Raw genomic sequence first — 22,165 nt, forward strand, 5'->3', positions numbered from 1 at the left:
TTTACTGTTGATTCCAGGTAATTCATCACATAATAGGTTACAAGCTGCAGGCACTGCTGTGTCACTTCCACTCCCAGTAAATGTGCAGCCTTTTTCCCCACCAAAGTCAGTAGAAGTGTCTCTGGTATGATGTTCTGCATCTTATCAAATCACACCTATGAGATACTAGTTCCTTGAGGCAGGAGGCCTCTTTTAGACATTAGATACAATGCTGAGTGTACTGCTGGAGCTAGACAGATGTATCAGCTCCTTTCATCTGTTAATACAAGTGCAAATAAAAAGAAAAATCTGACCTGGATTTCACTGACAGTCAGGAATAAACTCTGGATTTAAATACAACAAGCAAGGCACTTCAGTCAGATTTATGTGCCTGCCTTGGAACATAATGTCCCTAAAAACAGAACCTGGATTCACTCTTTCTCAATGACATAGTGTGTCAATGACACATCTTCCTAATGTGCCTCTGGTGTATGATTGTTCCTCCTGTTTCCTCTGGCTTCACACAATAAAACACCTTTTGAACAAGCACCTTGCCATCTTGGAAGCTGAATAAACTCAGTCTGTGCCTGAATCACTCAAGAAGTGTAGGAAAGAAGGCAAAAAAATCTGCCAACATGGCTGGAAGAGAAGCTTATCTTGCCTTGGCTGAGTTTGCTTTGGTTTCCCTCTCCAGCTTCTTTCCATCAATCACCGTACTGATGTATCCCCAAGGGTGCTGATCCCAGAACAATATGCTGCAAAGATCATTACAGTCTAAAAAAGAAAAGAAAACCCTGTCGCCATGGATGTTATGGGTTTCAGCTTTTCACATTTAATCCTTTAATTGGTCTTCCTGGCAAGAAAAAATTGATACTTGGCTTTATGGCTGCGTGGATGAGCCCTACTGCAAATCCCATTGGGATGAAGCTACAGTCATTTGGCAGTAAGAAGATCTTTAGCAAACTCCCAAAAGCCTACCCAGAGGGTTCCTTCTTGACATCACAGTTTCTGTATGATGTCATACGGCCTCCTAGAAAACAAACAAAAAAAAAGCAGTAGGACCTCCAGATATTTGATGAGACTGTGGCTAGCCCTTGCTCTGCTTCTGTATGCATCAAGAGCTATGTCAAAGCAGGGTTTGGGTCTTGGCTTGCAGCCAGAACATCGATGAATGCAAAATACAGAATAAGAAGGTTGAACAGGCTGTATGCACAATAAAAACAAATATTGTAAAACTATTGAGTGTACTGGACAAGAGGGATAGTACATTACACTGAGTTGTTCAGGGAGGTCTAGTCTCATATGTCTTCCAAACTTACACACTATTGCTTTGTGAACAGTTCTATAGGCTACCTGTGTGCTGTTGGGCAGGTTCAAACAAGGGCTAAGCAATCTGACCAACAGACTCTTTGGAAGAGACAGTTTTGTCTTATGTGAGTATACAAGTAAGTTGCTTCAGAACCCATCAGCTAAACATCTCAATAAAATTTAATCTCCCATGCCCCAGGCCAAGAGCGATAGCAGCTTCTTTGCGTTTCTAATGAGCAGCCCTTGAGGTATGAAAGAGAGAAAAGACTTCATTTAGAGTAAAATGGAACGCAGGAGCTCTGATTCACAGTCCTATTCATTAATGACTGGTAACTCTTTCTTCTCTAAGAAAAGGGAAAGACTTAAGTCATTGCAACGGGTGTCCCTCCAAGATAGGGGTGTACTTTCTTCTAAGTTAACAAGTTCCTGAATACAAACCTGAAGATTTGGCCCTAAAAGCCTTCCTCAAGTTAGTCAATTTGTGCAGATGTAACTAATGAGGCATCTGGATCTTACGACCCATCCTCAGGCTGTATGTGTAATGAAAAGAGAGCAGATTAACACCTATGAAGCTAAAAATAAAAGCGTCACCTCTGAGGCTGGGCCTGTTGTGCTTATTGCAAGGGGTGGGATAGGATTGGTAGAGCTGTGCGTCCATCGTGGATGTCACCATGGCACACCCACGCCAACATCTCCACGGAGACACAGCACATTTCTAGCTCCTGCATCACCAACTTGTTGCCAAGGAAACAAGAGGATGCAAAAAAAAAAAAAAAAAAAAAGGAAGAAAAAAAAATCTCAATGACATTCAATTTTGAGACAGTCAAGAAACCCCTGAAAGGGATTTTAAAAGTGCCTGAGAAGGAAATGGAAATTGGGCTTCTAATTACAGATTCTCAACCAACTCCTTTTTATTCCCCAGTTATTCTGTCTGCTCACGTCACTGACTTCCTGCCATTCTCTGTCTACAGAGGTACGAATGCCAGACATCAGTGAAAAGAGAATCAGAAAGAGCTTTCCTGGAGTGAAGGAGAGGGAGGGAGCGAGGGAGGGAGCGAGGGAGAGCAGGGGAGAAGGTTATTCAGTACAAGCAACAGTGGAGATTCCATAATTCAGAGAAAGGTGGTGGACAGAAGTTGCAGAAAGTAAAATGTATGGAAGAAAGGCAGAGTGGGAGTGAAGGTTTCTGTGAGAAGGAGATATATGCAGTTGGCAGATGTGGGTGTACACATGCATATCTACAACCAAATGCATGTGTATTTTTATATATGCAGCTGAGAAGGCACGTGTGTATACCAAGGTATATCTACATCCACACTGGATGGTCAAAAATCTGAGCTGTGCACCCCCCCAAAAAAGTATTAAGTTGACTTAGAAATCCAGCAATCACACACAATAAAGTTTGTCTTTTCATTTTGTCTTTTGATCCATTGTAGCACTACATTTACAAGCTTTATCCACAATCAGCTACAAATTTACATCCCTTGTTACATGACAGCCAGCATTTTCATGCAACCACCTAACCCTAGGAGCTGTGGCTTTGCAGAAAAGTAGCAAATATAAGGAGAATCATATGGAGGTGGCAAGAGTTGGCAAGCCTGACAGTGCACGTGAACGCAGGAGCACACCAGAACCAGCAGATGCACCTGCTACAAAGTGCCTGAGTGAGTACAAAGAGGAGGATTTGTTGAGTGTTTCTGTGCAAAGACACGGCCACCAAGACAAGCTGTATAGGTGTTATCAAAGCACAGCAGAGCCAGATTCCACCAGCACTAAAACTAGTGCGGTCCAGATTTAGATGCACCAGCTATCTTGGGGAATGAGCACAGAGAAGATTAACTGTTTGAGTAAATGTCTGCATATCATCTTACTGGAGCGTGGGACACAGGGAAGGTTTCATCGTATGAAAACACGAAGTGGTGCAGACATTTAATAGCTATCCTGCACAGCTAGCAGAGTAGCTTGCATTTGGGTTAGTGCTGAAACAGATGAAAGAGCTCTGTCTTCACTTTCTTCTCTTCAGTATTCACAGAGTCTCACCCTTCTTCACACCTCGAGCCTGTCATCAAGCTCGCAGCCAGAGGTGAGATGGCCATAGGCCAGAGAGGCAAACTTACAGACAGAAGTTAATTACTATTGAATCGCAATGAGGGCCTTACAGAATGACACTGAGGGATCCCCATTAGTACCAATGGAATTCATCTGGACTGAATCCCCATGGAATGAATGATTTATGGCTATCGATAGCAAAAGGCTGCCAGCAGTAAGCTTTGAACTCCATCCCAGGTACAGAAGAAGCAGTGCTGGCCAAACACAAATATCCCTTTATGCCCCCTACCACCTTCTCCCTGTCCCTTGCACATGCCTTTGCAGGACTGAGAAGTATCTACCCACTTTGAGGCAGATTTTCTTCCCCTTGCTAGAAGCAGGTGTGAAGGAGGATGCCAAGTGCTTCTCTCCAAACCTGTGTGCTGACAGTCCTGGCAGTCCAACAGCTTTTCCTAAGGTTGCCATGACATGGAATTCACGGGCATATGAATCACGGTTGTGGAGAACACCTGCCTACATGCAGATGCTGCGTTCAGATTAGCAGAAGCAAGTCCTGACCATGCAGTTCTCCACCGCTTACTGCATGAGGTCATGAGGTAACGTGGAGTATCCAGTCACCTCAGGGACTGTAAGCAGGAGAGGACAGGGAGACCACCTCTCACATGCATGCAGCAATATGAAACCACAGGAACACAAGCAGCCTAAATCACCTAAATGATGAAGCTGAGGTCAAATTAAAACATTCTAAGCAGTTGTCAGTGGTCCACTTCAACTTTGTTCCTGCGTAAGGTGACAACAGCTGGAGTGACTAAGCTGAAGGCCATGGAAAGTGGCCTCCCCTTTTCCTGTCCCAGTGCCATGCTGCCTTGCGGACTCAGCCCTTGTCCATGGAAGCAGAAGACAGTGTGGGCATATCTGAAGGGGCCATCTCAGCCCAGTAGAGCTGTGAAGACATGGGGTTCCTGCTGCTGAGAGTTAAATATGGGTGAGATATAGGAAAGCAGAGGCATCGCTGTCAAGATGCAGGGGAGGTCTGAGTCAGGGAAAAGACAGTCGGCTTTTTTCTCTCTTCAGCACATAAAAAGGAGTACCTTAATTCTCTCTCCATCATACGGCTAGTCATACTTTTCCTCTAGCATATCCAAAATGTTACCTTTTCTCAATGCAGATAAACCCACTATTCAGGTGATTACTTTTTTTTTTTTTTTTTTTTTTGGGGGGGGGGGAGAGGGAGGGAGAAAAAAAAAAAGGAGTGCTTTTAGCAAGGAGTTTAGATTCACAAATTGCTCATGAAAAAGGATATAATGCATTCTTTTTAAAAATGCATGCTTATATCACAACTTGCAGCTTCTGAATCACCAGTACGTGTTCATGTTTCCTGGAGGGAAAGATGTATCTTTGGTAACTTACTGTTTTGAATGAATTTATCATGAAACACCCAACAACTACCATTAAAATTTGCTTTGGGCAAAATACAAGTTCTGGTAATTTTTGATTTTTTCTGTTTGCTCCAAGTGCTGTTCATCAATGAAATGAGCACTTATTCCAACATACTTTTTTTCAGGGAGGAATTTTTTAAGTCATACTTCCTTAAATATAGTTTTGCCTCTTCAACAAATATTTTAATAGCAAGTTTTAAAAGCCTAAGAGCTTTAAATGAAAAAGTATAAAAAGCTCTAGGATATTCCAGAATTTTGGAAAAACATTTCTAAAACACTGATAGTGGTTTCTTTTGTGAACAGAATTGAAAGAGAGTTTACAAATTATCTAATATACAGACACATGTATACATATAAACTTACATGCTATGTTGTTTTTATACTTATATTTTCATTTTGTGAAACAGACGTACATTGTGACTTGACTTTTCTCTGAGTACACACAGTATGACCTTCCTCTCTTTAACATACACAAGAGTGTAGGCTCTGTCATTTATATGCATACATACATACACATGCATACATACTATAACACACTGCACCTCTAAAATGCATATACACTGTAATCTCACCCGCTAAACACACATAAGCAAATCTTCTCTTTAGCATAAGCACAGCTACACACACACCTGCACAATGAAATCTAACACAGAGGCCCTGAAAACACAATTTTATCTCTCTCTGATATATACTGTCATTCCTTTTCCTAACACAATGTAATCTCTCTCTCACTTACTTTCTTCCATACACACAGACACACAGCACATACAGTCTAATCTTATCTCTCTCAGATTCAACTATAGTGTCTACATTATTTTCAAAATTGCATAAACACTTTCTGCCTGACATTTTCATCTGTAGACTCCATCACTCACAACTACACAAACGCTTGCAGAGATGTGAGGATGTAGAGGGAAGTCCCTGATCACATAAACTCCTGTGTGCTCAGGTAAAAAGGCCTTTTCTGGCAAGACTGTTTTACAAGGGAGAAGATGTTATAAGCAATGTTTTCACTTTGGATGCAATATTAGTTACATGGTGCTTCTTGTTACGATACTATACTACCAACAAATAGTAAGAGACTTTAACAGCTTGATAAAAAAAGTCTGCTAGATCATAAAAACAGATTACTTCTGTATTGCTATCATTGTCAAACACGTCATTGATACGTTTCATGATATGTGCTGCAAGCAAATTACAATATGCAGTTACACTGATATTTCATGTGACATATAATACACAGTAGGCCCTGAGATTTCAAAAGAAAAAAAAAAAAGATGTATAGAGGAGGTTCCACCTCCACTTAAGCTATTATTTCTACAACAAAAGTCTACGCTTAAATCACTTGTATTAGCAGGATTGTTCTAATGGGAATATTAGATTAATGTCTGCCTCTGAGAGTTCTTTATACAATGGAGAGTGGTAACAGTAAGAATTAGAGGATGCAATATAGAGCATTCCCCTTGCACGTCACTGATTCAGAGCCAGGGCAGTTAGTCGATAGTTTTGGGGGGACCTCTGCAAAAGTGAGCTTCATATCCTCGCTTTCATTTCCAGTATCCAAATTATCTCATAACAGAACCAAATATTACAATGAAAATGCAGTGAAGAACCTGGAGCTGATCAGTGATACTACAGAGTAGTTAAAGGGGAATTATTTGCAGGGCCATGTTGGGCTACAAGAATTTTTACAACCTCTGTAGACAGGCTTTAAAGAAAAAACGCAGAGGAAAAAGTTATTTTAAAAAAATCTCAATAAACCAGCTTCAAAGGTATTGTCTTAGCTCTAAATAAGCACTTGTAGCTACACAACTAAGGTCACTATCAGGCAGCAACTTGCTACAGTCCCTGGGAAAATGCTACTTTTAGGTAACAAGGGGGATTTTGCCTAAGAATTTGGGCCAAAGTATCAATATGGCTTTAAGAACACTTCCTTGGAGACATGGGAAAGGGAATACTTTTGTGGAGCCCAAACTCACCAAAAAAATTGATCCACTGAGAGACTGGAAAAGCAAAAGCAGCTGTCTTACTACCAGAAGGGACTAAAAGAAAGGTTTTTCATTTATGCCTTATGATACTGCTCTGATTAATGATACTTTGCTTTGAGAACGCTGTCTGGATATCTGTCTCAGTGCAGGGCCACACAGCTCCCAACAGAAAGGCTGCTGAGCCAGGACCAACTGGCATTACAGGCGACTGGAGTGGAGGGATGAAGGCAAAGAACAGGAGAGACAGCAGATCTCATTTTAGGAGTGTGAAAGCCTGGAGCCTGAGGAATTGCTCTCAGAGGGTATGAGCATGGAAGTGCAGTACCCCTGGCTATGATACCTGTAAACAGCACAGGTGCATTTTCAGCAGCACTGAAGAGGTCATGGGAAACTCTCATGACCAGCAGCATTCTGCCCCTTGTTAGGCTATAATCCCATTGGAAGTCTGAAGCAGTGGTTTCCTGACATGGCCAGCACAGCCTTCAGCTACCACACAAATATCTAAAGCCAAGCACATGACAAAACTAGACTGCTTCTAACCACTTTTGACAGGACAGAAATTGACTCTAATCTACTGCAGGAAGCACGTACCACCGCAGACCTTGCAAAATCCATACAGCGAGTGTTAACGTCAGCCTCTTTCTATCCACAGAATTGATAGAGCAGGAGCAGATGTACTGCAAACTTCCCAAGCACACCACGTACCCTCATATGCCTCTTCTCCTCTTGCCCCCTGGAACAGATGCCAAGTGTCCACAATCCTCTCTGTAAGGCCATCCACAGCACGGGCACACTGTGTTGCGTTAGAGAATAAGAAAGCGTTTCACAAGCAGGACCCAAACTTGCTCTACCCGTGAGGTAGGAAAGTATTACTAAGCCCCTTTCTACAGTGAGAAACCCAGTGCAGATGAACATAGGAACCGCAAGCCTGATACAGCGTAAGAGCTTCCTGACCTCTTTCCTGAGATACCTGATAGCCACCTGGTCATCTGCTGCACGGAAAATACTCTCTAGAAAACCAACTGGGAGACTAGTTCAGCTGCCCAGAGCAGCTCCAGATTTTTTTCCTTCTTCCTGACAACTTCTCCCTGCATCAAATACTCTGACATTAGGGATCCTGGTCGTTTTGAATGTTATATAGATGTCATTCCTGCTTGAGAAAATTTGGTAGGCCTCACGCTGCCCTGCCCCACGATGGCTGATGACAAAACCCTACTTGCTGGTTGTGAGACAGATTTATTTCTTAGAATCACCTTCAACACACTTCAGCAAGTCTCTGAGAACCTGTAAAGAAATGTCACCTGTGGGTTAGTCAGCTCATTTGGAAAACTGTCTGCTCAGCATCTACTTGTGGTGTCTTGGCCATTGGTTTGTCATTAGGAACAAACCTGGGGGTTTTGTGGCCTACTGAACAAATGGTTTTCTACAGGTTGCTTGGTCAGTGGTACCACTGTCACTGCCATCTCCATTTCAGTCACCTTCTGACCTTGCTGTTCTTCCTCCAAACCTGAGCAGAGGCCATGCTGTCAAACTTTCTAGGTAAGCTCAGTGTAGACTCCTGCAGCTCTTCCATTTTTATTTCTAATGAGATTGACCCATAGAGGCCACTCCACTGAGGATTCAGGAGAAAGCCACTAATCAAGCTGACAGAGCCATGTGACAAAGCTTCTTCCTCTCTCTCTCTTCCACACTTTCCCTCTTCTTAATGTCTAATCAACCTAGTTATCTATCTTTCTGTCACAATAGTAGTTAAGTAGCTCTTGAATATTTCAGAAATAGAAACAACCAACATCCTCCTTTCTTCTTTTCCTTCCCAGGCTGTAGGAGGAATTGTTCAATTAGTTTTTTAGGTGGCATGATTTGTTTGCTTGTTTATACGCTTACATGTGAGTGGGTGTTTTATAGATGTCTGTGAAGAGCTCAGTGGGGTAGGGCTAGCCTGAGGAGCCAAGCTGTGTATTTATTACTGAGAGTGGAGAGATGCATGACCTTCCACAGCCGACGCGGTATGGACCTCCACAGCATAGCACAGCCCCTGTCAGCAATCTGTCTCCTGCTTTTAGCCCAGCCCCACCAGCAAACCTGGGAATCGCCCATGGAAGGAAGGGATTTAGTGGGGGAAGGAAGAGGAAAGAGCAGTAATTATTTTGGACCTGGCTACTTCAAGATTGCCTGTCATGGATAAACCAGATAGCCCCCACTACTGCCCGAACATCTAGAGGCAAATGCTGTAGAGAGGGTCAGTATCTTTCATTGGGCCAACTGCTATGGACTGGGAGGAAAAGACACACATAAGCTTTTCTTTGGGTTTGAAGCAGCAGTGGAGTGAAACACTGCACAGATTTTTGCAAGAACTTTGACATTTTTAGTGCTCTGAGATATGACAGAAGCAATTTCCTGGACAGTGTACTTTTCAAAAAATCATTTTTACAAAACTTCTTTAAGAAACGGTTGTGCCATAAAGTACAAATATCCTAAAATATTTTGCTCTCATCAATGCCAGATACTCCGCTGGCTCCTAACAACCACATTTACTGAAACAGCTTTCATCCTTTGAACAGCTCTTCCTTTCTCCATATACCATATGGTTTTTGAAGATCCTGTAAATAGAGAGAACCGGAGGCAATACCAAGGGTCTCCTGCCATTTTTTAAGCTAGTTACTACTCAAGGGATAAAATAGTATCAAACATGATGTCAGGAGTTTCATAGTGAAAGGGTAGGGCAGAAGAAGGCATTTAAGTTGGGAGAAAATATTTCCAGCATTGGATTCATTGGAAGAGTGTTACCTCTGTCTAAACTACATGGCCATTTGGGGACTTCACATAATGCTGGGATGACTGTTTTCAGACTTTAAAGGGTATGAAAGAAAAAAAAAAAACCCAAACTTTCTTTGTTCACTCCAAGGAAGTCCCTGTCTAAGTCTGTCCAACTGAATACCAGTCTTTCAGCACTGATTTCCAACAGGTTTGTCTGTTATGTTGCCAGTATAGAATAGTAGAGTCATTGATCTAAAGCCCTTCCTCACATATATGTGTACATGGGAGCTGGGACAGAGGGGAGAAGCGAAGGTGAGGTGCTAGGTACTGGAAGAATCCTGCAGTCCTGCAACACTCATTTTGCAAGAATCTGAAAAACAACACAGAATTGATGACCCAGCTGGATTCACATTCTAGTTGCCTATGAGACAAAAAGACTTCCTCTTCAAAAGCAACAGCTGATAAGGAATTGGTTGGATGGTCACATCCAGAAGGTAGCAATCAATGTCTCAAGGTTCAGATGGAGCTCAGTGATGTCCCTCAGGGGTCTGTATTGGGACCGGTACTATTAACATCTTCATCAAGGACATAGACAGTGGGATTGAGTGCACCCTCAGCAAGTTTGCAGATGACACCAAGCTAAGTGGTGTGGTTGACATGCCTGAGGGATGGGGTGCCATCCAGAGGGACCTGGACAAGCTTGAGAAGTGGGCCCATGTGAACCTCATGAGGTTCAACAAGGCCAAGTACAAGGTCCTGCACCTGGGTCAGGACAACCCCCCATATCAATACAGGCTGAGAGATGAAGGGATTGACAGCAGCCCTGCCAAGAAGGACTTGGGGTTACTGGTGCATGAAAGGCTGGACATAAGCCGGCAATGTGTGCTTACAGCCCAGAAAGCCAACCATTTGCATTTGGGCTGCATCAAAAGAGGCATGACCAGCAGGTCAAGGGAGGTGATTCTGCCTCTCTGGTGAGACCCCATCTGGAGTACTGCATCCAGCTCTGGAGACCGCAGCACAGGAAAGACGTGGACCTGTTGGAGCAGGTCCATAGGAAGGCCACAAAAGTAATCAGAGGGCCGGAACACCTCTCCTGTGAAGAAAGACTAAGTGAGTTGGGGTTGTTCAGACCTTTAAAGGTCCCTTCAAACTCAATCTATTCTATGATCCTATGATGTAGGGAGTCCTGAAATTTGAAAAGCAGAAGGGAAGAAAACAGGCACTTCATTCAGCTGTAGCATGGCTGCAACGAACCATCATGAATTGTCATTATAGTGTCTCAGCATTGGGATGTCAATGGAAAGTCATTGCACCTCTGTGTGAGATTAGCTTAAAAACCATGCCATTCAAAAAAAAAAACCCCTGAACCACATAAAATGGGTTCTTTTTATTTCCTCTCTGGGTTTTCAGTTCTCAGATTTCATTGGGTCCAATTTTCCAGTATTGTCTGCAACTGTGAAGACTAGAAGCGCACATTTACAAAAATGAAATCTTTTATTATCAAGTATTTCCATGATTCCAGTATCTGGAGATTTTAAGAAACACCTGAAGTATCACTCAGTGCGCGGTGGTGACATTGCTGTTCCCAGCACAGGTCTGTTACAGTCTTTTTGTTAATGTATCAGGCCATTTTCCCCTTCTATACACTATAACCTTTCCTTAAAGCTATGGATTTTAGGAAGTGCTGAGCTACTGCTCAGCGATGTGTACACAACATTAGCTCGGAAACCATGTCAAAGTTTCCTCCTACAAGGTAGACCACAAGCAATAGAAAAGCAGCAGGAGCTGCACTCAGCATTTATTTCAAATATAGGCATTTATGCCAGTGCTGGAGGGAACACATCCCAAATTAAGCATGCCAGAGGGTCTCTACTAGCCCTTTCCAAGGAAAGTAACGCTCCCTTGGGGAGAAGGCTCCCTCTCTCACTTTCTCTTTCTCCCCCTGCTCTGCTTCACCATGAGAAAAGGCTGCATCTTTCATCAGGCAGAGTCAAGCCTGCAAATCCCTTGGCAGACAGCAAACAGATTTGTCTGTTTGCTGGCCCTTATGTGACCAATTCACATAGTATAAACAAATGAAGATGCAGATGCTAAAGATGGCAAGACATTACAGTGTAAACAAAGGCTCTTATGGGATCCTGACAGCTCCACCACTTAGATCACTGCACACTGAAAGCAGGAGTGCAATCAGAATGCCTCTGTCTCCATCCCACTTGGACTCCCAGGTAAGATGGTTCATATGTACATGAGACCTGCATGGCACAAGAAAGCCTCTCCTCTCAGTACCCAGCACTAGCACAGAGACCGAAAAGCTGGGAGAACTCAAGGCTCTGCAGGCCTGACAGTATCACTGATATTCACATGGAAATGTGAGCATCACTACCTGCAGCAAAAGCGAACTATGTTAGACCATGAGGCAGTGGGTCTCTTGAAGAGCATGTCTGTCCAGCTCCCTGCACATTCTCCAGGGCAGAGAATCAGAAACCAGAAGATCAACAGCCCAGTGGAGCAGTACATGCATCCCCCACTCCCCCAGGCAACAAGCAAAGGAGGGTGAGTGCTAGGAAGAAGGCAGGCTGGCTCCCTGATGTGAGAGCCCTGCTCATAAAACTCAATTAAGTGGATTACAGATGAGCTCATTCCCAGCGGTGGGTCACATTCCATTAGAGGCAGGCTCGATGCCAGGCGGACAGCACTGCTCAGATAGCAGCATGGTCCATCCCACCACTTACCGTCCCTGCCTCTGATTTCACCACACCTTGCTAGATTTCCTGCCCCATGCCCCACCACTGCATGGCAGACTCATTGCTCATCCCTGCTCACCCTCTCGGTGAGATAACTAGAGCCAGCGTTAGGTCATGGAGACAGGAATGGCCAAGCCCTCTGAAACACTGTGGTCTTGGGCAGCAATGTAGGAAAGGGAGAAAGAGTCAAGGGGTGCAAGGGGAAGATGAGCAGAAAGGGAGGTTCTGTAGAAAATGATGGCAGAGTTCATGATGAGGCAGGAAAGGATGGAAACAGCCAGCCCCATAAACTGCATCAGTGGTATTTTACGTGAAAGTGAAAGCAATCAGAGCTCTCAGCTCACTAATCCCAAAGGCTTTTTCACAGCATAGGTATAAGATTACAGCATCGTCTGCTATACGAATGTGTACATACCACCTACAGACACCGCACTCAGCACTCACTGAATGTATGTGTGCTTGTATATGGGGAACAAAGAGTGTCTGAGGTAGATTTGTGTGTGGGAATGACTATGTTTGGAAGAGAAAGTGGGGAGGGAAGAGAGAAGGTGAATGAATCTGTGAAGGGTGAGCATGTGTGGGCGTGAGGGCAAGAGAAAGCTGGATGAATGAGTGTGTGGGTGTGTAATATATGGGCTAGAGTAAGTCAAATGTTAAAAGCACCTGCAGGCATTTTGCCAGATTTGAAACCTATTTTGACTTGCTTTGTACATCCCACTTTGCTTTTTACTGTTTGCAAACGTTCCTGGCAGCTCAGCTTAATTCGTACAAATAGCAACCAACCGAGAGCGAGCCAAATATATTGTGAAATAGGTTGAGGAAGACGCAGTTTTTTGTGCAGATCCAAGCAGCAGGGGCTTTGTACCATCTGGAACTTGCGTACCAAGTCCCAGGCACAGGCTTACAAGGGAGATCAGTCTAGTTACCTCCCCACCATTTGCCATCCCACGTGAGGAGCAAATACTTCAGACCAGTTGCAGAGTGAGACATGCTGTCTGGACAATGATCCTCATAGGGCGTGGGACCCACACTGCGCAGGCATCTGCTATGCTGGCACAGAAGACCTCAGTATCCACAACCTCAGAGAGAGCTTTCTGCTTTGTCTCAGAAGGACTGAGAGGGAGACAGCAGCCTTATGTTTCATCCCCTTGTGTGTGACAAGTGAACTCTGTTTGGCAGTGTGAGGCAGCAGGTTTCCTATTTGTTTTACCACCAGTTTACCGGGCAGTTTTGGAAATTTTGCTTGCCTTCTCCACATCTTTGTTTCCTAAGATATAAAAACCTAGCAGTAATGACAACAGACATGAGATCTCTTGATGAAAAGCACTATGTAAGACTCAGGTGATATTATTCTCCTGCACTAGCTGAGGGTGGATGCCAAATTTCCTGTGCATTCATTGGCAGCATTATCCAGCACTTCAGCTCTGAGGAAGTCCAAGCCTGAACTGCAGGAGCTCCAGCTCTGGAGCTCTCCAATTCTGCTGGTTCCTTCAGCAGATCATGAGCCAGGTTTTGACTGTCTGTCTCAGGACCTTCTGCATAATATGTAAAGCCCATCCTAGGTAGCAAGGGATCTCACAGTCCCTTTGGCATGTCCCAGACTGTGCTTGCTACTCTGCCCTTGGCAACGTCACCACTTGGCTCTATGTTGAATGTATTAGAGTCCAGAGTAGCTTGGATGCAAAAGTACTGTGGCCACACACCCTTTCTCTCCCCACCAAGATGCCAGAAGAATTTAAGGTTGTATATAGCAGCCAAAAAATCTGACCCCTTGTCTTTTATTCTGCTTTTCCCTTCCTTTTTGACCGGCTTTTCTTTATCAGTATCTCTCTTTCTGATACCCGGGCCCAAAGGTTTCCTCCAGCCAGTGCTGTGTGCACTGTGCCAAGCTGCCTCACCCTGTCTTACTGACAGTTCCTGTAATGGCTGACCGTACAGTGCTATATCCTCTTGTCTGTGTGCATGAATTAGTTAGCCCTTCCATTTCACCTTCAACAGAAACAGAGTGACCTGTCTATACAAATAGCCCCCTCCCACCTTAACTAGAGGGAAGACAATATATTGCCTCTCTGAGGAACTCAAGAGAGAAAGAAAAAAAGACAGATGCTATCAGGGTGCCAAAGCACTATGTATAAAAAGCCTTTTTCACCCTAAGATTATATCAGGTGCCACCCGAAGAGCTGTTACCGAACCACAGCCAGAAATGGTGTGGTTCTATCTGGTGTGTTTTATCCCTGCCTCCTCTCCCCTCTCTAGCACTCATCGCTCCACAAGTGCATTTCATTCAATGAAATGGTTTAAGGCACTGCCTGCAAGGAGGATCTTCTATGAAATACCATGGCTCTGCCTTCTAAACCTTCCAGCTGAATGAGAATAACTGCTGTGGTCACCACAGCACAGGCTACACAAAAAAATGATGCTTGTGTTTAATTACACTGAGTGGTTGAGGCCACTGCCTTACTGTGCTCTGGGATATGTTCTTCTGAAAAGCAGCCAGGTTATTCTGCTGCTGCTGCCATTCCCACAGTGTCCTGGGAAAGGAGGAGGGGTGACACGGAGGGGGTTTTCTGCCAGGTTTAGCTTTAGCAAACATATCCGAGCTGGGGGATCTCAAAGGATGTGACTACACCAAGCAAAGATCCCCTGAGGCAGTGCCAGAGGTGGCTGGTAGATTCCCAGGAGTACAGGTAAAATTCAGTTTTTATGTGGGGATTTCAGCTGGACTATTCCTGTGCAAAAGAGAACAGAGAAAGAAAAAGTATTGGGAAGGGAAAGAAGGCAGAAAAGAACTGGAATGGGGATCTCTCAAGACCCCAGGAAGGAAAGAATAGAGGCAACAAGGATGTTTGTGAGAGGCCAGTACCTCAGCCATAAATGTTCTACACAGCTTAGCCTTTCTTTGAGTGACGCTGCCAGCCTGGCTTTGGCAGAGCTGACATCTGGGTTGGAGGTGCTACAGGACCCCTTGTAGCTACTGCCTACTCTTCCTGGAGTTGGTCATGGGTAGTTCTGCCCCAAATAACTCCAGAGCTGGAAACAATATGGCCACATGTGCTTCAGGACCAAATGAATTCTGCTTAGACATGGGAGAGATTAACCTCAATATCACACTATGCTAATATGACTAATTTTCTTCCCAGGCTCATGTGTCTGCATGGATAAGCACAGATATACCAGCTCATCTGGTGTATGCTCAAGTACTCACAGTACAGCACTGCCTTACTTGTCTGAGCATACTTTGGGTAGCTCATCCATGAGTGTCGTTTTCACCACCCTCACGGGCACTCTTTTGTGGTGCAAGCAGTTCTTGGACTCAAAAACCCTCCCACCTTCAACAAAATCTTCTCAAAACACTTTGGGAATCTGCCACTACTTCCATCAGCCAAGCTTCATTCACAGTGACCCCAAGGAGACCTGGATAAGAGAGAATCCACTGAGTTTCTTTCTTTTTTTTTCCCACCCTCTGGTTCAGAACCTTTGAGTTCCCAGGTATGAGAACCAGTGAATGATGAGTCTCTTAGACCATATTTAGAGCTGCCCTCTTCACAGCTAGACACGCAGTAACGGACGAATTTGCCAGTGGATCAGGGAGGTTTGTCACCCTTCTTGGGAGCAACTAATGACTATGGTTTTTAGAGGGGTTTTTTTCTGGGGTTCTGGAGTGAGTACTTGGGACTTCCTGAAGAGGACCAAAGTTTGTATGCAGCAGTAGTAACTTTCATCAGATTAAGGTATGCTCCTGGTGAAAAACAACCCCCCCTGCAAAATACCAGGAAAGCTCCTGGTACACGTGGAGATGGATAGCAAGGGGTTTTATCTGAATGCCTTATGAACCAATAGAAGCAAAAAAAAATGTTTCATCGAATCTTTTTGAGCCTAACATTCAACTTATTTATGTTCAACTTATAAGTGAATATACACTGTTATATTTATAACTACCTAAAGCAAATTTAAACATTTGCTAGATATCAAGCCCCTGAACTAAAACTTTGTGAACGCCAACCCCTACCCAAGGCCACCAACACGTCTCAGCCTTCAGATCAAACTTTAGTTACTATTCAAAGTAGCAGACAGACAATTGCTCTGCCACCTTCACCCTCCTGCCCCACTGCACACCCTGCTACTGCCTTTGTTTTTGGCAGGGCTCTTTTAGGAAGACACTGCCTGCAATGGACACCAGCATAAACTCGTGATGTCCTCCTTGTACATGTATAGCCGTCAGGTGGGCACCAGGCTGATTCCAACAAATTCACCTCGTGGGCATATATACAATTGTAATAGATTGTGATCCCTGGCTTCAAAAGGTAAAGTCAGCTGTGTTTAACCCACTGGTCTCACGCCGCAGATCCCTGGGACTGCTGCTTTCCACTCCCAGGAAGATGCGGCATTGCTCGGTCACCATGGTGACAAGCACTTTTCTATACGGTAACCACCGTCCTGAACTCTGCAACTCACTCCTGTGCGAAGAGAAGAGCGAGGCCGGGTGTTTACACACGCCGCTTGCCTTGGCTGTGCAAGCCCTGCTGCGGCCGGGCCCGCTACCCCATGCTCCGCTCTTCCCGAGCTCCTGCCCGCGCCCTGTAGTCCCACACTGGGGCATTTCCGAGATGACCACAGGCACCACCGCGGCTCCCACCAGAAGACGCGGCTGGGCTGACCTGCTAAATATTTTACGGGGAGAATGGCTGGTGCCTTTCCCGAGCCTGCTGCAAGCGCGCTCCTCGGAGGATGCGGCTGCAGAGGCGTACTGAGCAGCTCCCAGGCCAGCCCTCCACCAAAGCGAGCGCCGCCACAGCCAGCCACAGCGGCATCCCCACAGGCTCCTCACCCCCCTCTTCCTCCTCTGCCCACCCTGTCGCTGCCCTGTGTCAAGGGCACTGGTCAGCGTCCCAGTCCCCCCAGCTGTGCCAGCCTGAGGGAGGCTGGCGGCGGGGGTGCGGTGCGGGGGTAGGCAATGGCAGCCGCAGCGGGGCGAGCCCCCGCCTCGCCTCAGGGCCGGCGCCCCGCAGGGCGGCACCCGCGCCGCCTCAGGGGAGTGGGAGGCCGCGGGGACCCGCAGCCGCCCCGGCGAACCCGGGCTCCCTCCCGCCGCCCCGCTGGCCTGCGGGGAAGCCTCGTCCCTCCATGCGAAGGGTTAACGCCACCGCCCCTGCGCCGCCATCTCTCCCCGCCCCCACTCCCCCCTCTCGTCCCCACAGACGTGTCCCCTCCGCCAGGGCCTCCCCCCGCCGGAATCACCATGGAAACCAGCCCCGAGCAGCTGCCGGCTGCGCCCCGGTCGCCGCGGCGTCGCCGGGGAAGGCGGTGGCAGGCAGCGGCGGCCGCCACGGCTGTGCGACCTGCCCCCGGGAGGCCATTTGCATCCCCCCACGGGGATCTGGCGTGGCTGCGGGCGCCGGGCGGCCCGGCTGCGCCTCGGGGGGAAGGGGCAGCCCCGGCGTGTCCCGGCGCTGCGCGGGGTGTAATGGCTGGGGCAGGCCGGCCGGGCCCGCCCTTACCTGGTGGTACACGGGCGCAGACCCCTGCCTCTCAGCGGCGAGCCGCCGGCCGCCATGGCGGGGCGGAGGGAGCGCTGCCCGCGGCCCGCCATCGCCCGCCCTTGTGCGGCCGTCCCGGTGCAAGCCCTGAAGAGGGAGGGTTAGGTGAGGCGGGTGCACCTGAGGTGGCCCGCATGTCTGCCGGCCCTGAAGCAGGATGTGGAGCCAAGCTCAGCGCTGCTTCCTTCTTCCTCCAAGAAGAAGACTTTCAGATGAAAAAGATCCCCAGAAGCATGATACATTATTGCAACCAGTAGCCCCTTCCAACACACACAGGACAGTAATGGCCAGCCCTTGCGGTGGTCTCTGTTCTGGTGAGGGCTTCCCTTTTCCTCGTGTGTGGCAGCTGCCCTCCATCCACAGGGACAAAACCCAGACCTCTCACACAATTTATTTTTTTTCCATCAGGTGGAGTTGACCTAACCTGAGATACAGACCAAAACAAGGAACTTGGTTTTACTTAGTGGCAAAGGTTGTCAGTAGCCCACCCGAGCCCCTCAGGGCCCCTTGGTACAGTTGCCCGCGGGCCCATGCAGGCCAGTGTGCTCCAGCTCCCGGCGGGAAGGGGGCCGTGTGGCACAAGGGAAATGCCTCCATGTCCTCCTTGCACCTGGGGTAGGGCTCGTTTTCCTCTCGGTAGCTGGTACAACGCTGTGTTTTGGATTTAGAATGAGATTAATGTTGATAACACCCTGATGGGCTTAGTGGTTGCTAAGGAATGTTTATACTAAGTCAAGGATTTTCCAGTTTCTCAGGCCCTGCCAGCGAAAGAGCTGGAGAGACACAAGAAATTGGGAGGGTACACAGCCAGGACAGCTGACCAAATTAGCCAAAGTAGCCAAAGGGATATTCTATAGCACAGAATATCATGCTCAGGATATAAACTGGAGGGAGTTTAATCCTGCTCGGGGACTGGCTGGGCTTCAGTCAGCAGGTGCTGAGCAATTGTATTGTGCATCATTTAGGGTTTTTTTCCCTTTTGGATTTTATTCATCTCCCTCCTTCTCATTACAATTGCCGGTGTTGTTATTGGTTATTATTATTATATTTTACTTTAATTATTAAATTGTTCTTACCACACACAAGTTTTACCTTTTTCCCCAAATCTCCTCCCCATCCCTTGGGGCGGAGGGCAGGGGGAGTGGGTGAGTGGCTGTGTGGTACTTAGTTGCCAGCTGAGATTTAACCACGACACTCCAGAAACCCTGGCAAAATGCACAGGTGACAGCAGATCCTGTGGGAACAGGTCAGGCTTTGCTTTCCTCTGCCTGTCAGACTGGAGAGTTAGCCTGGTGGTGGAAACATATGCCAAAGGATGTCCTGAAAGTAGTAGGTTCAAACAAAATAGGAAATTCAGCTTTGTTGTCTTACTATCCATAGTGAACCATGTCTTTTGTAACCACCCTTATCTCACATGCACCTTCCTGGCTAGCAAAACATCATCTCCAGTTGCAGCCCTTAGAGACTCATTACACCTATCCCGTCTGTATGCTCAAAGTAGGGCTCCAGTTTTGCACTCGGCCATAACTCTATTTTGTTCTAGCCCCAAACCTGTCTTCTCCCCTCAACCTTAAACTCTCCCAGATCTCACCCTGTTCTCACTTATGTCCCTGATTGTATGGCTGCTGAAATCTTCCTGCCCAATTTCTCTGTAGTAGTTGACTGTGATCCTCACCAGCAATTACACATCAGAGATAAAAAGGAATGTCTCTCCATACCCATAGGATGCTTCTGGTTTTGCCAGTGTACATGAAGCTACCGCATTGTCTTGGCTCTTCCAAATCAAACTGATGCCTGTTGGCCTCCAGGTTTCCCTCCCTGTGTTTTCCCTGTAACAATCTCTGCCTCTTATCCATCTCCTCTGTAGACTGAACAACTCGCAGAGCAGGATCTCCTCCTTTGATATTGCCCTCCCAGATCCTCACACTGAGAGGATGGTCCCCGATACAATACAGCACAGGCACTGAAGTGGCTGTTTGGCTTCACCCAGGGCATGTGTCTCCCTTACTGCTGTTAGTTAATTGTAAGATCTGATGTGGTCTAATAGGCATGGCTGTTAGACACAAAACCCCTCCACTGCAAAATGCTGGGTATAGCTGCTGGCAGCTCTCTATTTTCTGCTTTTTCTTTTGTTTTCGTATTAAACTAAGCAAATATGACTCTTTCTTCTTCCTTACTAGAACAACCTATATACCTGACATTCAAATATATAAGTGTATATATATATATATGTACCTATACATATATATATATATAAATGGAGGCAATAGAAATGCACACTAATGGAGCATTGAAGCTGTAGTTTGAATACACACAGAGCCTAGGCTATTCAGTCTTTGTTATGTGATGTTACGACAGTTGTCTAGCTTCACAGCCCAGGACACAGGCATAGATCAGGGGGAAATGAGTGCTAGGAGTTACACTGTACTCCTCAAGTCTGCTGGGCATTAAGATTGCTACTGAATATTATAACTATTATTTGATTTTTGTCTAGTCACATGACTGCACCATTTTCTTTAGAATGAGATCTTAGGCAAGACATCCATGTTTTTATGACTTTTGAAGCTGACCACAGCCATTTCACGGCTGTGGCCAGAAGAAACTTCAATTGACCGATAGTGCAGCAGGCATCTAGATGCCCCCAAGCTGTGTAGTAGTAGCTAGCTGTGTAACTATCTAAGCAACTCTCTCCTTCAAGACATTAGACCTCAGGTCTCATGATCACCAGAACCTACCATGAAATTCCATTACTTAGCTGATCAAAAAGTAGAAGAAAGAAGTACAGCATGAAAAGAAAGATGAGGAATTAGATTGCTGGAGGGTGCATGTGTGATAAAACCAGATTTTGTTTGGAGCTCAGAAACCATCAGGATGAAGATGGTACAGGCAGAGAAATATTCAGCTGATGTGAGATCTGGAATAAGGAAGTGTAAATGAAAGCAGGCCTGTTCTCAATTTCAGCATGCGGGTTTTGCAGGTGTGTATGCTAGACCATGTTAATTCCTAATAGACCTGATGTGTAACATACACCATTCCTAAACTTAGACTTCCCAGGGCCTTTCACTGGCTCTCTGTTGTTCCAAAATCAGAGAAAACAGGTCTCAAATGGTATCAGTGCACCTTGTTGCCTTCCCTGCCATAAGCACAGATTAGATACCAAGAAATTACTACTATTGTTTCCTTCATTAAAAATTTAGTGAAATAGTGGGATATCAATCAAGCCATCTGACAGTCTGGGTGATGGGACAAATACTTAAGAGGTGTTCCATACACGTAAAGATAAACCTTCTTTGTGGACTTGGAGCCTTGCCTATTTTCAGGCTTACTTTGCCTTCAACTTAATGTAGGAAAGGGAAGTTAAAGGGAAGGTTTCAGCTTTCTGGATCCTCTTCAAAGACCTTGGCCATGTTAGCCTGTCATTTGTAAGTTAGGAATCCTTCTTCCTTTGTACCTGAAGATTAAAATTACCATAAAACAAAACCCTGTTTCTGCTTTGTACACACTACATCTGAAGAAGTAAGGTCAGGAAAAGCAATACCTAAATTAAGCCACGTTTACCTGTCCTGCATGTACCCTAAATAGTAGGAAAGTATGAAGGCCACCCTCCACTGCTATGCTTGGTGGGGTAAGCAGAGAGAACAGGAAAGAGGTCTTCCAGAAGCATGAAGGTGAATTCTTGGCACCCTTCAGAATCAGCAGGAACGAGAGTTAGCTTAAACCATCTTTAATTAAAGCTCTTCTGGATCCTCTCTGTTTTAGAGCAAGTACAGTCTCAGCCATAAACAGTTTTACACTACAAACATAACACAGAGAGACCAGGAACAGAATATACTACAGACACCAAGTCTCACTTTCAGTGGTGACTCACAGGGGCAAATGAGGACAAAATTAATATATGTAGGGGAGAAAAACTGACATTGCTGTGGAAACCATTTCATTTCATGACATTTTAGTTTAAACTGTAAATTCCTGACAATGAATCAATGTAGTTTTGTGTTATTCTACTGTTGCAGCCAGCCCAGGGTGGGCCATGGTGACAAAGAGCTTCCAGGCTATCTCCATGCAGCAGAAGCCCCTACCATTTCAGCCAAAATGCCCGTAGTGACAGTATATGCTTTATGTGGTTCAGCTAGGACTGGGAAACTTGATCTCATAAACTTCATCGGCATGAATTATGTTTTTATTACATTAAATTGTGTCCTGGCAGTTGCCCATACACCGCATCACAGCCTCAGCAAGCACAAGCGCAAGCCCCTCTGCCAAAGCATGCAGGCGTGGGGGCAAAGTTATGGTTGTTGCGAGGCCTCCCATCTGAGCCTGTCCAATTTGGTGATGATTGACATCTCAGCTGTCATGTTTCA

The 22,165-nt window shown here is 45.8% G+C and overlaps 1 long non-coding RNA gene across 1 annotated transcript; it reads right to left on the reverse strand.

Annotated features, from left to right (window-relative positions):
• Window positions 1-630: 630 nt before the first annotated feature.
• LOC129736112 (uncharacterized) lies at window positions 631-17,932 on the reverse strand. Its single transcript, XR_008732285.1, has 3 exons — window positions 17,766-17,932; window positions 15,597-15,681; window positions 631-753 (listed from the first exon to the last, which is right to left on the reverse strand). It is a non-coding gene; the product is annotated as an uncharacterized LOC129736112 (long non-coding RNA).
• Between the last annotated feature and the right edge of the window lie 4,233 nt (window positions 17,933-22,165).

The sequence above is a fragment of the Falco cherrug genome, chromosome 5, assembly GCF_023634085.1.
Source record: "Falco cherrug isolate bFalChe1 chromosome 5, bFalChe1.pri, whole genome shotgun sequence".
In the NCBI taxonomy this organism is placed as follows: Eukaryota; Metazoa; Chordata; class Aves; order Falconiformes; family Falconidae; genus Falco; species Falco cherrug.